The 15,500-nt window shown below is 42.7% G+C and overlaps 1 long non-coding RNA gene across 1 annotated transcript in view; it reads right to left on the bottom strand.

The window, feature by feature from the left end:
• Window positions 1-3,361: 3,361 nt before the first annotated feature.
• The window catches only part of LOC142495634 (uncharacterized), a 102,561-nt gene continuing 90,422 nt past the window's right edge, over window positions 3,362-15,500 (bottom strand). Inside the window, exon 3 of the long non-coding RNA XR_012801779.1 lies at window positions 3,362-5,270. This is a non-coding gene — a long non-coding RNA (uncharacterized LOC142495634). The remainder of the gene's footprint in view (window positions 5,271-15,500) is intronic.

Genomic DNA, 15,500 nt, shown 5'->3' with positions numbered 1-15,500 from the left:
CAGTATAGTATATATATATATAGATAGATGCGTGTGTTCAGATATACTCCTCATATCCTCCGCACATTTTGGTTTGTGTCCGATCTTTATGATCAGCTGTTAACGATTCAGCATGGACACACACCGACCAAATCACGATCGGGATTGGCGCAATGGTCACTGACACGCCCTTTAAAGAGTATTTAAGAATAATGACTAATCCACATACTTGACTCCTCCACCCCTGAAGAAGTGAGCGTCAGCACATGAAACGTGCGTAGGGTTGTAGGGCGCCACAACGGTGGCGTCATCGAGGTAGGCAGCTCAGTACCTGGAAGTATCCTGTGCCTAAACGCCCAAAGATACGGCTGTGTAAGTGGTTTCCTGCAACTGAACTGTGATTTATTACAATCAGTATTGCTGTTCATTGTCTGACTGAACCTCTATTTGTGTCAGCAGGGTATTTGCAAACACACTTGACACACATAGATATACACTGTGTCATACAAGTTTATGTAACCTATTTTCCTTATAGACTCATTAAGGCTGGTAACTCTGAGTAATCTAGTCACTCGACTCCTCTCTCACATTTTCCCCTCACATTCAAAACATTTCTAAAACCTGTCGCTTTTTCCTCCGCAATATAACAAAGATACACCCTTTCCTCTGTTGCTCGACTGCTAAAACTCTGACTCAGGCCCTCATTCTCTCCCGTCTTGATTACTGTAACCTCCTGCTGTCCGGCCTTCCTGCCTCTCACCTGTCTCCCCTACAATCTATCCTTAACGCTGCTGCCAGAATCACTCTACTCTTTCCTAGATCTGTCTCAGCATCTCCCCTCATGAAATCCCTCTCCTGGCTTCTGATCAAATCCCGCATCTCACACTCCATTCTTCTCCTCACTTTTAAAGCTTTACACTCTTCTGCCCCTCCTTACATCTCAGCCCTAATTTCTCGTTATGCACCATCCAGACTCTTGCGTTCTTCTCAAGGATGTCTTCTTTCTACACCCTTTGTATCTAAAGCCCTCTCCCGCCTTAAACCTTTTTCATTGACTGCCCCTCACCTCTGGAATGCCCTTCCCCTCAGTACCCAACTAGCACCCTCTCTATCCACCTTTAAGACCCACCTTAAGACACACTTGCTTAAAGAAGCATATGAATAGCACTGTGGATATTCTGAACACATGGCACATAAAGCTTGGCCCCCTGCAGATGCACTTATCAGAACTCCCTCCTACGGTCTCTGTACGTTCTCCCTACCTACCAATTAGACTGTAAGCTCCTCGGGGCAGGGACTCCTCTTCCTTAATATTACTTTTATGTCTAAAGCACTTATTCCCATGATCTGTTATTTATATTATCTGTTATTTATTGGATTACCACATGTATTACTGCTGTGAAGCGCTATGTACATTAATGGCGCTATATAAATAAAGACATACAATACAATACAATGTGGCTATAAAATAGCACCTACCTGATTATTACCTAATCTGTCATGATCCATACAGGTCAGAGCGTCAAACCAAAGATACTTAAGAAATAACAATGATCTATTTGGTTACATATCTATATAGACGCTGTAATACCCCTATGTCACTATTTAGCTACTGATTTTCCCAAATATCGGTTAGCTATTACCTGAGAGACATCTTTACAGGTTAGCATTACTGCCAATTATGTAGTTTATTATGTGATCGGTTTTTATTACAGTATGCTCATCAATAGACAAGGCTATATGGTTACTGTATGGTTGTACTGTAGGTATAATTATTACCAGTCTTTATCTAGCTAGTACTTATGGCTATATTATCATACAACTGATATTTAAATGGAATTGGACTAATACTATATATTAGTATCTTTATGTAGTGGTATTATGTGGGTCGTTTATATTTTTCCTATTTAAGGATCCAGACAATCCCTATTTACCAGTACATTAATTGAGCTGCCTACTCTGGGGGTTTCACTGTAAATATGTTAATCACTTGCGTCGTTGTTTCTACAAATGAATTATTAAAATTGTATTATTTTTCTTAACTTTACCGTACTCTCTCTGTCAAGTGTCATACTAAGGGGGTTAACTGTTACCCAACCAGTGGGAATATTGGTATTCATTGACTTACTAAGTCACAAAACATGATATACAGTACTATACTCTGAGTGCTATAAAAATGGATCTAGTGTAAGCAGTTTGCATTTCACTTTTTGTTGTTTCTATACTTTGAGTATGTAGTTTTATTAACGTTTTTTTTTTTATTATTACTTATTTTTTATTAACCATTTTTCAAAAGTAAGAGGGGTACAAAAAGAAAAAAAAGGAGGGGAACAATATAACGGTACAATATTGCAAATAGTCTGATTACACATTAGGAGGGGAGGAGAGTATGGGAAGGGGGGAAGGGGACAGCATTTGAAATCATGTAACATATTCAATAACAGGTTAAATACAACATAAATCATAAATCACTCTGTTCCAAATAATCTAGTCTAAATATGGGGATATACCTGCATGTCTAAACCAAGGAGCCCATGTCTCTGAGAATTGTGAAGTGGAACCAGTTAGGTAGGCAGTGAGTTTTTCCATGTAGACTATGTGCCAGATTTTGTTATTGATTTGGTTTAAGAATGGGGGAGTCAGTTGTTTCCAGTTTTTGGCGATGGTGCATCTAGTAGCATTTAGAATTTTGGAGATAACTTTCATTTATTTTTTGTTACAATTGGCCATTGGCTTTCCCAATACTATATATTGGGTCCTGGGGGACAGTGATGCCCAAAACCCTGTGTATTAAAGCAAACACATCCCTCCATGTTTGCTGAATTTTTGGACACGACCAGAATATGTGCAGTATATTCCCCATTTCGCCACAACCACGCTAACATAAAGGAGAGACACCTGGGAGAAAAGAGTTCAACCTGGTAGGAGTCATATACCATCTATATAATAGCTTGTAAATATTCTCCTTAATCACCACACAGGAAGAATTTTTGGAGGCGGCTTCCCAAACATCTTTCCAAACATCAAGGTCCAAATTGGTATTTAACTCCTTCTCCCTGGACACCATATATTTATCAGGAGTTTGGCTATTTTTGACAGGAGTCAAACTATGGTATAGCCTGGAAGTAATGCCCTTCATAAGAGGCTGACGTACACACCAGTCTTCATATAGCGTTAACACATGTGGTTGGTTTGGCTTGTAAATGGATTGGATATAGTGCCTAACTTGGAGAAATCTGAAAAATTCAGAAGACGGAATTTCGTGGCTCGTTTGTAACGAAGTGAACGGAGGGACCTTACCTTTGATGAGAATATCATTAACTCTTAGGAGTCCTTTTTGGACCCAAAGGTTAGATTGTTGGTTATTAGTGTAAAAAGGGAGGGATCTGAAAACAGGGGTTGCATGAGGGATGGGGTACCCGTAAGTTGGAACCTAACTTTAAGGGAGTCCCAAAGATTACATGCGAAAGATAGCACCGGGTTTGTGTAAACCGCAGATGGTCTGGATTTTCTATTAAGCCAGAGGAGAGTCTTAATTTCGAATGGGGAGCAGATCAATTCTTCTAGTTCGACCCATCTTTTTTCGGTTTTGTTTGAATGCCAACTAACTAGTTGCACTAGTTGTGCCGCTCTATAGTACTTTTGTAGGTTTGGAAGGGCTAAGCCTCCTAACTTAGATTTATAAAGGATATCTTTGCGGACTCTAGGGCGTCTATTTTGCCATACAAATTTCAGAATTTTATTTTGAATGTTATTTAGGTCCTTCTGACAAATCTTTACTGGGAGAGTTTGGAAGAGGTACAGTATTCTAGGTAAGATGTTCATTTTAATAGTGGCGATCCTTCCGAACCAAGAGATAATGTATGGATTCCAGGTGGACAAGTCCTTTGCAACTTGGTCGAATAAAGGTTTAAAGTTTATTTTGTATAGGGATGAGTAATCTTTTGTTATTTGAACCCCTAAATATTTAATGTGGGTCTGATTCCACTTGAAGTCAAAATTAAGTTGAAGTAATTTTACCATATCCTTGGGAAGGTTTAAGCCAAGAGCCATAGATTTAGAGTGGTTAATTTTGTATCCTGAAAGGGAGCCAAACTCAGATAGAGCTTGGAAAAGGTTGGGGAGTGAGATAAGGGGATTCGAGAGCGTCAGTAGTATGTCATCCGCATAGAGAGCTATCTTAAATTCCTTCTGTCCAACATTGATACCCGTGATATTGGGGTTCATTCTTATCTGGCAGGCTAATGGTTCTATTGCCAAAGCAAACAACAAGGGGGACAGTGGGCACCCCTGTCTGGTTCCGTTCGATATTGGGAAAGGGTCAGACAAGGAGTTATTCGTTTTTACTATGGCTGTCGGAGCCGAGTATAGCGTGTTTATGCTGTTTAAGATTTTGGGAGTAAATCCCATTTGTGAGAGTGTGGCGTTCATAAACTGCAAATCTAGCCGATCAAAAGCTTTTTCAGCGTCTAGTGAAAGTAATAATGGTGGGCGTGTGGTTTGTTTTGCTACATGTATTAAGTTCACCGTCCTCCTTGTGTTGTCAAGGGCTTGCCTGCCCAGAACAAAGCCAACCTGGTCCGGATGGATCAATCGTGGAAGAATATTGTTTAATCTAGTGGCCAAGATTTTTGCGTATAATCATACTGAGGGGTTAACTGTTACCCAACCAGTGGGAATATTGGTATTCATTGACTTACTAAGTCACAAAACATGATATACAGTACTATACTCTGAGTGCTATAAAAAGGGATCTAGTGTAAGCAGTTTGCATTTCACTTTTTGTTGTTTCTATACTTTGAGTATGTAGTTTAATTAATGTTTTAATGTTTTAATCATTTTTAGGTAGATATGTTTAAATGCTGTGTTTATATGTGATACTAATTGTTATTTGTTCATGTGAGAGTAATTGTCCAGTGACTGAATTTTCAGTGAATATGTCTGGGCTAATAGAATCAATCCTGTCTTTTTATAGAGGGCAGTACCCAGTACACAAGATACCTCTTCTGAAGAAGCGTAATGCGAAACGCGTAGAGGAAGCTTATGTCCTTGCGGAGGACATTGTGACATCACACATCAGGACGTGGCCTCATTCCCTCCCCCCGGCGACTTGCGAGATCATTGCTCTAGCTGGGCAGTTGCTCTCGCGTGGATCTTGGGACAGTCTACTCCGGTTGCTTTCGGTTTGGCGCAGATCTGTGTTCTCAATTGCCACATGACCTGTTCTTTGTTGCTGTGTGCCACACACAACTATTTTGGATATTCTCTGGAGTCAGGACGCGGGTGCACGCCTGAGGACACACAAAAGAACACAGTGAGTACTCTCATTTATTATGGGCCATCCCAAGGAGGAAAGGAAGTTATGACATGTTCACCCCATATCCCCAGGGAATTATTGAGCCAATGCATGTGAAGATTGAGAACTACACTATAATTGAATATATTCCTCTTGTGTGGTTACCTCTATATGGATGAATTTATGGGACCAAGCATGTGTGCTCCTGCAAACACCTATATACGTAACTGTGCTAAAGAAATCTCTCTCAAGTGTCTCACATGAAGGTCTTTCACAGAGCACTGATTAGTCCAGGTGGAGACTGTCTAATTGAGTGGCTACAGTTAACCAGCTCCATGCTGAATTCAGAGCTCTGAGGCAGCTTTTCTCTAAAACAGGGATAATTCCCTGTTACAGAGATGATAAATTGACTTGTGATGCCAGGGTGGTACTATTTATTTCAAATTTTGATAATCGTTGGCTACCAATTGATACCTCTTGGTTTATGATTGTCCAAGGTAATTTAATAATCTCTGAAATTAGAAATGTTTACATTTAACAGTGCCACTTATAGGACAAATTTATTTATTTATAAAATGTTTTACCAGGAAGTAATACATTGAGAGTTATCTCTCGTTTTCAAGTATGTCCTGGGCATAGAGTTAAGATGACAAATAATACATGGTTACAAATACAGTTACATAAGTGAACAGGGTATACATTATATACAAGACATTTCATGCACATAGAGATAATACTGTATATACTATAGGCGTATGTAACAGTTACAGACCAGATTAAAATGTGAGACAGCTTTAGTTTTGAAAGAACTGGTAAACTGGTGGTGGCTGTGAGAGTCTTTGGTAGATTATTCCAGTTGTGAGGTGCACGTAAGAGAAGGAGGAACGGCCGGAGACTTTGCTGAACCTTGGGACCATGAACAGTCTTTTGGAGTCAGATCTCAGATGATAAATGGTGTATTTATTTATGATTACATTTTTTAAATGATCTGGTTCTATAAATTGTCAATGTGTGTCAAACTATTAATGGTGACTAATGTTACCATAATCATTTAGTGTCTCTTCAGTAAATGCTACACTAAACAACTGACATTTGGCATGTACATTGTAAAATATGTTTAGTTTTCTTTGTCTTCAGAGATTATAAATCACGTTGACATTATGACAATGTATGCAATGACTGGGTAGACAATGTCAGAACAAATTAGTTATAAACGTGGATAATTTGTAATGGCTGGTGTATTGCTTATTTGAAATGTGAACAATTCAACAAAATTGACACAATATTTACCTACATATTTGATAAACCTATTTGTTTTATATCACTCTTCATGAGGATATTAATTATTTACCAATAACATTGTATATACTCAGGTTTAGTGTAGCATACAGAAGGCCACTACACAGCTACTGTAGGTAAAATGTAAAATGTTTATGTTAAACAGCATAACAAATTGTTATAATCTCCTTCAAATATTTGTTACAGTATGTAGGCAAGTGGGGAAGTTTTTCTCTATTAGGGAAAGCCAGAGAATAAGTGAGAAGGGACCATCGCCATTATAGTTTTTGCTGAGACTTATTTTTCCGCTTTATAGAAGCAAAGAGGGGAGGGGGCAAGGCTTTGTCTATTCTACGCATCCACCCAGTCGATAGTGTGGTCCAATCCCAGCACTAATGTAAACACGGCATGATGTCTAATTTAAGAATGAACCACTTTCTTACGATTTGCAATGATTTGCATTTACAATGTTTTTAGTTATGTGAACCATACACAGAAGAAGCGCGAGTCCCGAGGAAATTATTTATTTATTTATTTATAAAATATTTTACCAGGAAGTAATACATTGAGAGTTACCTCTCGTTTTCAAGTATGTCCTGGGCACAGAGTAAAACAAAATAATACATGGTTACAAATACAGTTACATAAATGAACAAGGTATACGTTATATATACAAGACATTGCGTGCACAGTTAAAGAAAATATATATTATGAGAGTATGAAATAGTTACAGACCAGATTAAAGTGTGAGACAGCCTTAGATTTGAAAGAACTTAAGCTGGTGGTGGATATGAGAGTCTCTGGTAGGTTGTTCCAGTTTTAGGGGTGCACGGAAGGAGAAGGAGGAACGTCCGGATACTTTGTTGAGTCTTGGGACCATGAATAGTCTTTTGGAGTCTGATCTCAGGTGAAATGCCGTTGGGAGTGCGGAGGATGGTAAGACGGGAGTTGGCCGAGGGCGGCATGACTCCCGGTTCATTACACTTGTCTTGGAGATGGTACTCCCAAGAGACGGATTTGCCTCAGGTCTGCTACCTGTCTGAGATATTTCCGCAATAATTTAAATTCGCCAAGGTCACCGAGTTAGCCAGGTCCTGATCGCCTCTAAGGGTTCTAGTCCAGGGTTTTGCTGGAACTTGTCCTTACGTGTCTGTTGTGGCCATCTTGGTTCCTGGCAAGCCTCTTCCTGAACTTGGTTATTGGATGCACCTGTTTCAGGGCTTAAATAGCAAGTCTGTGCTTTAAGATGGTATGCTATTCCATGTGTTTTTAGCCCCCTTGAGTTCCTGAGCCTGCCCTGTTCCTGATCCTGCCCTGTTCCTGATCCTGCCCTATTCCTGAGGCCCTACCCTGTTCCTGAGGCCCTACCCTGTTCCTGAGGCCCTACCCTGTTCCTGAGGCCCTACCCTGTTCCTGAGGCCCTACTCTGTTCCTGAGGCCCTACCCTGTTCCTGAGGCCCTACCCTGTTCCTGAGGCCCTATCCTGTTCCTTAGGCCTACCCTGTTTCATTAGGCCTACCCTGTTGCTGTAGCCTTCCCTGTTGCTTTGGCTTCCCTGGTGCCTTGACCTCAGCCTGTATACTGACTTGCACCTTTGCCGACTGCCTTTACCTCTGCCTTGATCCCGACTACAAAAAGAAGAGCGAAGAGAAACAACCGTGTCAGAATTAATTCACTTAATAGCATTTAGTACAACTGAAAAACGTACATATGTATAGTATAAATTACGTAGATGGTGCGCTTCCCCCACACCACTGATGGATGGAGAAGAGGGACCCAGAACATGCCCTCCAGGACATATTAGGACATATTTCCTCCAGGAAATATTAATTGAAGCTGCATTAAAAAAAACGGTGGAGGGTACAACACTCTTACGCGTTTCGTGCTGTGAGGCACTTTATCAAGGAGTTGATAAAGTGCCTCACAGCACGAAACGCGTAGGAGTGTTATACCCTCCATCGTTTTTTAATGCAGCTTTAATTAATATTTCTCAATTGCCACATTACCTGTTCTTTGTTGCTGTGCTCCACACACAACTACTTTGGATATTCTTAGCACAGTTACAACTGGGCTAACAGAAGGGGAGGAGAGTCTTGAGAGCACAGGAGGGCTGTGTTTCTGAGAGCAAGACACAAGGGGACCAGACCTCTATGCGTGTGCCCCCAAGCAGACAACTATGTGGACACCACTGACCTGAAGGGCCACCTGCTTTAAAAATACTGGTTTAGACTTTGGTGTAATAGGTGGGTAATGGGGCTTCCCTTCCCCTCCAACCCCCCAGCCTTGCAGAGAGGGACTGGGGAAGTAAGCTAGCCCTTGTTTATTCTGTTTGTATATTTTTGTTTGCTGTGCTGTTAAAAGGGACAGGCTCAATAAAGCCATATGTTAATTTCACCCTAAACGGTCTCCATTAGCATACATCTGCACACATCTCTTACATATGGTGTCAGAAGTTGGTATGAGAGCTAGCCCTTGAATTTCAAAGGGGCCCTGGAGACTGCCTGTGAATTTTTTCGTGCTTTGTCTGAATACAGTTCCTGCAACAGTCTGAGCAACAAAACAAAGAATCACGTGCAGAAGTGACCAGAATTAAAAGGCTAAACATCCAGGCAGGAAATCTACACTGCACTGGAGAAAGCCACAATGCCACAGTTTCTGGGAGGACTGCAACAGATGGTGACCCACACAAGGTACTGATGCTGTATCCCATGCCCAGCAAAGGATGAGCTCTTAGATGAGTTCGCAGGGGCAAAGTATCTGACCACCATGGATTTGTCCAAAGGGTATTGGCAAATCACTCTGACCTAGGAGGCTAGGGAGAAGTCAGCATTTATTCCTCCAAGTGGTCTCTATGAATTTTTGGTTTATGCCATTTGGGATGAAGAATGCCCCGGCTACCTTCCAACGCCTGGTCAATTGGTTACTGGAAGGGATGCAAAGTTTAGCAAGGGCATACTTGGATGACATTTCTGTGTTCAGTAACTCGTGGGACTCACATTTCGTGCATGTAGCTGCGGTTCTGACAAGGATAAGGTAAGCAGGGCTGACACTGAAGCCTGCCAAGTGTCTAGTGGGTATGGCGGAAGTGTTTTATCTAGGGCACAGAGTGGGTGGAGGGCACCTTAAGCCGGAACCAGCTAAAGTGGAAGCTATAGTGCAGTGGCCGGTACCTAGGACCAAAAAGCAGGTCATGGCTTTTTTAGCCACCGCAGGCTACAATAGGAAGTTTATCTCTCAGTATAGTGCCATTGCAAAACCTCTGACTGACAACACAGAAGCGACTCCCAGTTCTGGTAGCCTGGTCTCCTGCCTGTGAAAAAGCTTTGCTGGCACTGAAGACAGCACTGGCTAGTGCTCCGATTCTGGCTGCACCAGATTACACCAAGAAATTCCTGGTACAGACCTCCGACTACGGTATCGGTGCTGTACTCAGCCAAGTAGGGGAGGAGGGGGATGAGCATCCTGTGGTGTATTTAAACAGGAAACTTTTACCCCGCGAAGATGCTTATGCCACTTTTGCAAATTTGCCAATTGGCCATTGTTTGGGCTCTGCAGAAACGGCAGCCCTATTTGTATGGCAGGACATTTACTGTTATCACAGACCACAACCCCCTAAGTTGGCTACAAAGGGTGTCGGGGGAGAATGGCAAATTGCTCCACTGGTGTCTTGCACCGCAAGAATTTGATTTCACCATACAGCACAAGAAAGGCAGCAAGCACGGAAACGCGGATGGACTTTACCAACAAAACATTCCTTGCGAGCAAAAAGCCTCAAGAGGTGTCCGGTAGTGGCGGTTGCAACCGAGCCTTCATCTTGAGGGGGGAGGTGTTGACCGTGAAGGGGTAACCAGGCCATAAAAAAAAGGTATTATGCCTGGCTGGTTACCTCTGACCCGGTTTTAGAGTGTCAGCTCTTCAACCTGGGTATTGGACCTGCAAAGAATGTAATTGTATGGCAATAAAAAATGTATGTGTGTTTTTACTTTTCCAGGAGTGCTAACCAGTGGAGATCCTCAGGCTAGAGTTTCAAGAGGGGTTTTGTGGTAAAAGTATTGTCAGATTGTGTCTAGGTAGCAGGGGTCCAGAGTTGCTGGCTGCCCCAAAAATGTATCCGGGAATCAGGTCATATCCTGGGGACATATAGACACATCAATCTGGTCAAAATCCTCCCTTGAAAACAGTTACGCGACTCACCGCCATGTTTCCGTGCTTCAGCACAGACCAGAAAGGTAAAAGGGGGCATAGGGATTTGTGTATCTTGGGTAAAGTCAAGGGTCCCTATGTTGGTAAGGGTTCCCCACTATATGCCCAGGCACCCCAGAATCAGTATAGAAATTCTGGGGTTCTCCTCCAACTATATATTAAGTTGCGAGAAGTTTTATGAAACCTAAGTCCGAGTTTCAGTAAAGGAAAGAGATACAGCCCTGGGAGTGTGCCTAAGCCTTTTTTGGTTCTAAAGAAAATTAGGTTTCCTTAAGGGAAGTAGCTACAGCTCTGGGATTACGGCTAAGCATCTTTTCATTTCACTTCAGGATTTAAAAAATATTTCCAATTGTTCTTCTATATTTCATAAAATGTTTAATAGCCAATGTGGTTTTAAAGTTTTTACAGTCTAACTCAGGTTTACAGTGTATGAGGGATATGGCAAGTGGGAATAAAAGTATATAGCCCCATTCTACCCCTCATAGCCCAAAAGCTTTATACAAAGTAAAAAGTATATTATTATTAAACTGCCATGTTTGTAAATGTATTATACTTATAAGCTGGGACTTTCAAAGACGATTCTCTGAGGGGGGCTAGTGGGCTACCAATTTGTGGTGCCACTAAGTCTGCCCTATGTCCGTACTTCAAAGTCACAAATGCTGCCAGAGGTGTTAAAGCCATTTGGACAGGATGGTTAGGTGGAGTACCCTCGTCCGGTAAATAATGCCAGCCATCGCAGCCAGCATTTGCCTCCCCAGACTTGGAGGCACCTAACCCAGTGGGTGGCTTCTGAATAACAAGTGCATTGGGTGACAACCTCATGCATGCCCTCGTTATATTCACAGGAACCGCTTGCCCGGCTTTGGAAGACTGGCAGCCCTCTGATTGGCTGGTTGTAAAGTCCACGGTGTAAATACCAGATATATAAATGTGGTTCAGTCAACCATTCGGTACAGGTAAGCAATCGCTCCCAACATTGTGAGAGGACGGTTGCCACTAAAACGCTATGTGGCAAAAATAACAAATCATTTATTAGTATATAGCTAGACAAACAACATAAAGCGCACACTCTAAACTAACTTAAAACCAATTAAAATGTGAATGTAACGGGGGACAGTCAAACTGTCAAGTGGTTCATGTCTCAATACACTGGATAGACATATATCTGCTGTTTATGCAGCAATATACTATTGCTTGGATCTTCCTGAGAAATAGTATCAGCCTCTCCACATGCAAGAGCACAGTTCTATACAGTATCAAACTAGTACGAATTGACTAAACCCATAAAGGGGATCCATGGTATACAGTGTAAATAAGCATACGCATTTTGCTCAAACAAGGTGCTATATATTTCAAATAAACCTACCAATATGTTTATGCATGTACTATGTCTACATATATACTTACCAGCAACAATATACTGTGTGAGTACATCACAAAGTTTATGCATGACTACTATTAACCCCGGTAATTAACCTGCTTGTATCATCAATTAAACAACAGCAACGGACATATACTGCTGCGGCCGAGTTTATTCGAGCATTTGCCCGTTCTCGGCCGCAGCAGTTACCTGGCGCGCACCGGAGGGTGCCGGGCGCGCGCCGAAGCAGCGGAGGAGAGGCCCGCCGATCGCGGCTTCCCCCTCTCCTTTCCGGGTCCGCCGGGTCCCCCGGAACCCCCTGCCGCCGTCCCCCACATCGCGGGACACCAGGGCTCCCTCGGGGAGCCCTGGAAGCGCGTGCAGGGGGCGCAGGCACCCGATGACGCATGACCGCGCATCGGTGACGCGCGGCACGCCGAGGGGATGCCACTTGCAAGCCGGGAAATCTCCCGGCTTGCGGAACCGGCCGCAGTGCAATAAAGTGTGTCGCCAGTGTACAGGTCTCCTGGAAATTAAGACCCAATACACACAGGATTAGGGCCCTGCAATTAAATATGCGGACCCCTATTACAGCCTTACAACCTGAATTGCCTTTGATACATGGAGTATATGTATTTCTGTTACTATGCAAAACATGGGTCTGGGCAGTAATCAAGCATAAGCATCACATATAACCTGCCACAATACGCATTAACAGATTGATCCAGTGATAGGTAGGCAGGCGAACTGGAATTAACACACTCACTCCTCATCCCACTCAAAACATTCAATAAGTAGACACTTCTTACTTTATTGAGGTTCAGAATAGCTGTCTATAGCTTTAAAAGGGAGGTATAGACACCCCCCACCGCTGGTCTGTACTGGCACCTCCCACCTTGAGAAAGCGCTGGTCCCCTTACGCGCGAAACGTACGTCGGCATGACGTCATCGCGTTGACGTCGTGGAGGAGGCAGTAATCGGGTGAGATCAGTCCTTGCATCGGGCAGCTGCAGGGAATGCATTACACATGTTCTATCTATTGATTTGTATCAGAATTTACGTGTGCGTGCCCTGTGTTATATTAGAGCTGAGGGTTACCTGAGATTTGATATATATTGATTATCCACGTATACACTGTGAGCTGCAACATGTGTAGATGCCCCGCTGTGTGAGCGACCAGGTGTGTGCAGCTCATATCTCCGTCTGAGAGTTTGTGAGCAGCATGGTGTCACAGATATTGTGTAAATTTTCCAACATAACTAGAGGGACACCTGAGTGTTTGGTTACAATTAGAAGCCCACGCGATTGATATTGTGGTATCAACCTCACAGCCTCACCTGCACACCATAGCTACCATCGTGAGTAGAGATTAACTCTACAGCAGTCATTTACCTGACCTCTATTAACTATCTGTGTGCTGTATATACTCACCTATGATTTAGATGGTAACTATTCCTGATCGCTACACTTGTGACTGTCCCCCGTTACATTCACATTTTAATTGGTTTTAAGTTAGTTTAGAGTGTGCGCTTTATGTTGTTTGTCTAGCTATATACTAATAAATGATTTGTTATTTTTGCCACATGGCGTTTTAGTGGCAATCGTCCTCTCACAATGTTGGGAGCGATTGCTTACCTGTACCGAATGGTTGACTGAACCACATTTATATATCTGGTATTTACACCGTGTAATTTACTCCTAGCCTTGTGTGCTGCCAATGAGGATCTTTGAGGAGGATTCTATGCCTCCTTTGTATGTTTTTGTCTGTTAACACTATCCTCTTTGCACCGGCAGGTAAAATATATATATACCCTAACTGACATATACATTATACATCAGGGTGAGCGGTAGATCACAAGTTATGTATACATGGTTGTAAAGTCCCCAGGCTCAGATTGGTTGTAGTATTTCATGAATTAATCTGAAATACTATATAGACCCAGCAGCCAATCCGATGTCAGTGAGCTGGCTTCGGAAATTTCAAGGTGAGAATTTTTCTAAGTCCCACTTTTCGGGGCCAAGTTCTCAGAATACTTTGTAGCAGTCGTGGCTGGAACTGCATGCCGAAAAGAGTACCATGATGTGGTGGCGTCAGGAACCTCATGCCGATTTCAGTTCCTGGACTTTTCGAGCATAGTCCCGGTCATCTGAAAGACTTTGTAAAGATTTTGTTTTCTGTGCTATTTCAACTAGGAAAGGTTAGTTTGGGAAACCAGACACCCAGTAAGTGTGTTTTCTCTTGTTTACTGTAATTCACTGTGTGTACGTCTGTTTCAATGGGCTAAATTACAATTTGTTTTACTTCTTGGTTTTGCTCTGTGATATGATCCCTGTATAAAGGTGTAGTAGCTTCGATGAGTTTGCTGCTATCTCACAAGGTTTGGCATGTTCCCACCGAGTGTTTTGTAATTTGAGTTATCACGGTATTCAGAAAGAATCTGAACCCGTCTCAAACCATGCGATAGGAAAATGCCAAAACTGTTCGGCGTAGCAGCAAAATCACCTGAGATTTTTTCCAAATTCTCCCCCTGCGATTTTATTGCAATCTGAGTGGCACAGGAAGAACCGCCTCTCCCTGCACAGATCTCGCAGGTGATCGCCGTGTTTTTATTCAAATTTGAATACTAGTGTGAGTGAGCAGGAGGTCTCCGGAGCAGAACAGCATTGATTTCAGGTCCAGGGACCCCCTGCTTCCTGACATACAAGCCCAGGTATGGGGTGCCAGTATCTCCTATGCCTTTAAATGTCCCGGTCACGTGACGCGGGACATTTAAACATTGCATGGGGATACCAGCACCCCATAACAGGGCATATATCTCGGAAAGCAGGGGGTCCCCGGATCTGAAATCAACATGGTTCTGCTCCGAAGACCCCCTGATTGCACACAAGTATTAAAATTAAAATAAAAACAGTTTCATTACCTTAGTGGTTAGGCGCTAAGGCAATGAAGGATTTTAACTTAAATAGCCTGTTTATTGGGGGTAGAGGGGACGGATGAAGGGGGTAGTTGCCCAGGGTGGTTAGGCCTGTCGGGAAGGTTGCGGGAGTTGTTAACCACTTCACTACCATAGTGGTGGGAACCAAGGGATTAACCAATCCTGCTACCCACCCGGTAGGTCTAACCACCCACCCTTGGGGCAACTACCTCCTTCACCCAAAGCCTCTACCTCCAATAAACATAAAAAACACAACAACCCTAAAACTCACCTCCTCTACCCCTAACAACCCCCCCCCCCCAACACATACAGCACAGTAATGGGCAAAATTATTATTATCCAGATGTGGATAATAGCTAATTTGCCCATTAAAAATAAAATATTATCCAGCCAGCATAAAGTAAATAAAACTTGCACTTACCCCTGCCAGGATGAAGGTCATCCTCAT

The sequence above is a fragment of the Ascaphus truei genome, chromosome 5 (genome assembly GCF_040206685.1).
Source record: "Ascaphus truei isolate aAscTru1 chromosome 5, aAscTru1.hap1, whole genome shotgun sequence".
In the NCBI taxonomy this organism is placed as follows: Eukaryota; Metazoa; Chordata; class Amphibia; order Anura; family Ascaphidae; genus Ascaphus; species Ascaphus truei.
This window is presented reverse-complemented; position numbering and strand designations above follow the sequence as displayed.